Here is a 5,000-nt window from a genome sequence, read left to right on the forward strand (position 1 = left end):
CTAACCCTAACCCTAACCCTAACCCTAACCCTAACCCTAACCCTAACCCTAACCCTAACCCTAACCCTAACCCTAACCCTAACCCTAACCCTAACCCTAACCCTAACCCTAACCCTAACCCTAACCCTAACCCTAACCCTAACCCTAACCCTAACCCTAACCCTAACCCTAACCCTAACCCTAACCCTAACCCTAACCCTAACCCTAACCCTAACCCTAACCCTAACCCTAACCCTAACCCTAACCCTAACCCTAACCCTAACCCTAACCCTAACCCTAACCCTAACCCTAACCCTAACCCTAACCCTAACCCTAACCCTAACCCTAACCCTAACCCTAACCCTAACCCTAACCCTAACCCTAACCCTAACCCTAACCCTAACCCTAACCCTAACCCTAACCCTAACCCTAACCCTAACCCTAACCCTAACCCTAACCCTAACCCTAACCCTAACCCTAACCCTAACCCTAACCCTAACCCTAACCCTAACCCTAACCCTAACCCTAACCCTAACCCTAACCCTAACCCTAACCCTAACCCTAACCCTAACCCTAACCCTAACCCTAACCCTAACCCTAACCCTAACCCTAACCCTAACCCTAACCCTAACCCTAACCCTAACCCTAACCCTAACCCTAACCCTAACCCTAACCCTAACCCTAACCCTAACCCTAACCCTAACCCTAACCCTAACCCTAACCCTAACCCTAACCCTAACCCTAACCCTAACCCTAACCCTAACCCTAACCCTAACCCTAACCCTAACCCTAACCCTAACCCTATACCCTAACCCTAACCCTAACCCTAACCCTAACCCTAACCCTAACCCTAACCCTAACCCTAACCCTAACCCTAACCCTAACCCTAACCCTAACCCTAACCCTAACCCTAACCCTAACCCTAACCCTAACCCTAACCCTAACCCTAACCCTAACCCTAACCCTAACCCTAACCCTAACCCTAACCCTAACCCTAACCCTAACCCTAACCCTAACCCTAACCCTAACCCTAACCCTAACCCTAACCCTAACCCTAACCCTAACCCTAACCCTAACCCTAACCCTAACCCTAACCCTAACCCTAACCCTAACCCTAACCCTAACCCTAACCCTAACCCTAACCCTAACCCTAACCCTAACCCTAACCCTAACCCTAACCCTAACCCTAACCCTAACCCTAACCCTAACCCTAACCCTAACCCTAACCCTAACCCTAACCCTAACCCTAACCCTAACCCTAACCCTAACCCTAACCCTAACCCTAACCCTAACCCTAACCCTAACCCTAACCCTAACCCTAACCCTAACCCTAACCCTAACCCTAACCCTAACCCTAACCCTAACCCTAACCCTAACCCTAACCCTAACCCTAACCCTAACCCTAACCCTAACCCTAACCCTAACCCTAACCCTAACCCTAACCCTAACCCTAACCCTAACCCTAACCCTAACCCTAACCCTAACCCTAACCCTAACCCTAACCCTAACCCTAACCCTAACCCTAACCCTAACCCTAACCCTAACCCTAACCCTAACCCTAACCCTAACCCTAACCCTAACCCTAACCCTAACCCTAACCCTAACCCTAACCCTAACCCTAACCCTAACCCTAACCCTAACCCTAACCCTAACCCTAACCCTAACCCTAACCCTAACCCTAACCCTAACCCTAACCCTAACCCTAACCCTAACCCTAACCCTAACCCTAACCCTAACCCTAACCCTAACCCTAACCCTAACCCTAACCCTAACCCTAACCCTAACCCTAACCCTAACCCTAACCCTAACCCTAACCCTAACCCTAACCCTAACCCTAACCCTAACCCTAACCCTAACCCTAACCCTAACCCTAACCCTAACCCTAACCCTAACCCTAACCCTAACCCTAACCCTAACCCTAACCCTAACCCTAACCCTAACCCTAACCCTAACCCTAACCCTAACCCTAACCCTAACCCTAACCCTAACCCTAACCCTAACCCTAACCCTAACCCTAACCCTAACCCTAACCCTAACCCTAACCCTAACCCTAACCCTAACCCTAACCCTAACCCTAACCCTAACCCTAACCCTAACCCTAACCCTAACCCTAACCCTAACCCTAACCCTAACCCTAACCCTAACCCTAACCCTAACCCTAACCCTAACCCTAACCCTAACCCTAACCCTAACCCTAACCCTAACCCTAACCCTAACCCTAACCCTAACCCTAACCCTAACCCTAACCCTAACCCTAACCCTAACCCTAACCCTAACCCTAACCCTAACCCTAACCCTAACCCTAACCCTAACCCTAACCCTAACCCTAACCCTAACCCTAACCCTAACCCTAACCCTAACCCTAACCCTAACCCTAACCCTAACCCTAACCCTAACCCTAACCCTAACCCTAACCCTAACCCTAACCCTAACCCTAACCCTAACCCTAACCCTAACCCTAACCCTAACCCTAACCCTAACCCTAACCCTAACCCTAACCCTAACCCTAACCCTAACCCTAACCCTAACCCTAACCCTAACCCTAACCCTAACCCTAACCCTAACCCTAACCCTAACCCTAACCCTAACCCTAACCCTAACCCTAACCCTAACCCTAACCCTAACCCTAACCCTAACCCTAACCCTAACCCTAACCCTAACCCTAACCCTAACCCTAACCCTAACCCTAACCCTAACCCTAACCCTAACCCTAACCCTAACCCTAACCCTAACCCTAACCCTAACCCTAACCCTAACCCTAACCCTAACCCTAACCCTAACCCTAACCCTAACCCTAACCCTAACCCTAACCCTAACCCTAACCCTAACCCTAACCCTAACCCTAACCCTAACCCTAACCCTAACCCTAACCCTAACCCTAACCCTAACCCTAACCCTAACCCTAACCCTAACCCTAACCCTAACCCTAACCCTAACCCTAACCCTAACCCTAACCCTAACCCTAACCCTAACCCTAACCCTAACCCTAACCCTAACCCTAACCCTAACCCTAACCCTAACCCTAACCCTAACCCTAACCCTAACCCTAACCCTAACCCTAACCCTAACCCTAACCCTAACCCTAACCCTAACCCTAACCCTAACCCTAACCCTAACCCTAACCCTAACCCTAACCCTAACCCTAACCCTAACCCTAACCCTAACCCTAACCCTAACCCTAACCCTAACCCTAACCCTAACCCTAACCCTAACCCTAACCCTAACCCTAACCCTAACCCTAACCCTAACCCTAACCCTAACCCTAACCCTAACCCTAACCCTAACCCTAACCCTAACCCTAACCCTAACCCTAACCCTAACCCTAACCCTAACCCTAACCCTAACCCTAACCCTAACCCTAACCCTAACCCTAACCCTAACCCTAACCCTAACCCTAACCCTAACCCTAACCCTAACCCTAACCCTAACCCTAACCCTAACCCTAACCCTAACCCTAACCCTAACCCTAACCCTAACCCTAACCCTAACCCTAACCCTAACCCTAACCCTAACCCTAACCCTAACCCTAACCCTAACCCTAACCCTAACCCTAACCCTAACCCTAACCCTAACCCTAACCCTAACCCTAACCCTAACCCTAACCCTAACCCTAACCCTAACCCTAACCCTAACCCTAACCCTAACCCTAACCCTAACCCTAACCCTAACCCTAACCCTAACCCTAACCCTAACCCTAACCCTAACCCTAACCCTAACCCTAACCCTAACCCTAACCCTAACCCTAACCCTAACCCTAACCCTAACCCTAACCCTAACCCTAACCCTAACCCTAACCCTAACCCTAACCCTAACCCTAACCCTAACCCTAACCCTAACCCTAACCCTAACCCTAACCCTAACCCTAACCCTAACCCTAACCCTAACCCTAACCCTAACCCTAACCCTAACCCTAACCCTAACCCTAACCCTAACCCTAACCCTAACCCTAACCCTAACCCTAACCCTAACCCTAACCCTAACCCTAACCCTAACCCTAACCCTAACCCTAACCCTAACCCTAACCCTAACCCTAACCCTAACCCTAACCCTAACCCTAACCCTAACCCTAACCCTAACCCTAACCCTAACCCTAACCCTAACCCTAACCCTAACCCTAACCCTAACCCTAACCCTAACCCTAACCCTAACCCTAACCCTAACCCTAACCCTAACCCTAACCCTAACCCTAACCCTAACCCTAACCCTAACCCTAACCCTAACCCTAACCCTAACCCTAACCCTAACCCTAACCCTAACCCTAACCCTAACCCTAACCCTAACCCTAACCCTAACCCTAACCCTAACCCTAACCCTAACCCTAACCCTAACCCTAACCCTAACCCTAACCCTAACCCTAACCCTAACCCTAACCCTAACCCTAACCCTAACCCTAACCCTAACCCTAACCCTAACCCTAACCCTAACCCTAACCCTAACCCTAACCCTAACCCTAACCCTAACCCTAACCCTAACCCTAACCCTAACCCTAACCCTAACCCTAACCCTAACCCTAACCCTAACCCTAACCCTAACCCTAACCCTAACCCTAACCCTAACCCTAACCCTAACCCTAACCCTAACCCTAACCCTAACCCTAACCCTAACCCTAACCCTAACCCTAACCCTAACCCTAACCCTAACCCTAACCCTAACCCTAACCCTAACCCTAACCCTAACCCTAACCCTAACCCTAACCCTAACCCTAACCCTAACCCTAACCCTAACCCTAACCCTAACCCTAACCCTAACCCTAACCCTAACCCTAACCCTAACCCTAACCCTAACCCTAACCCTAACCCTAACCCTAACCCTAACCCTAACCCTAACCCTAACCCTAACCCTAACCCTAACCCTAACCCTAACCCTAACCCTAACCCTAACCCTAACCCTAACCCTAACCCTAACCCTAACCCTAACCCTAACCCTAACCCTAACCCTAACCCTAACCCTAACCCTAACCCTAACCCTAACCCTAACCCTAACCCTAACCCTAACCCTAACCCTAACCCTAACCCTAACCC

This window comes from Centroberyx gerrardi, chromosome 12 (genome assembly GCF_048128805.1).
Source record: "Centroberyx gerrardi isolate f3 chromosome 12, fCenGer3.hap1.cur.20231027, whole genome shotgun sequence".
In the NCBI taxonomy this organism is placed as follows: Eukaryota; Metazoa; Chordata; class Actinopteri; order Beryciformes; family Berycidae; genus Centroberyx; species Centroberyx gerrardi.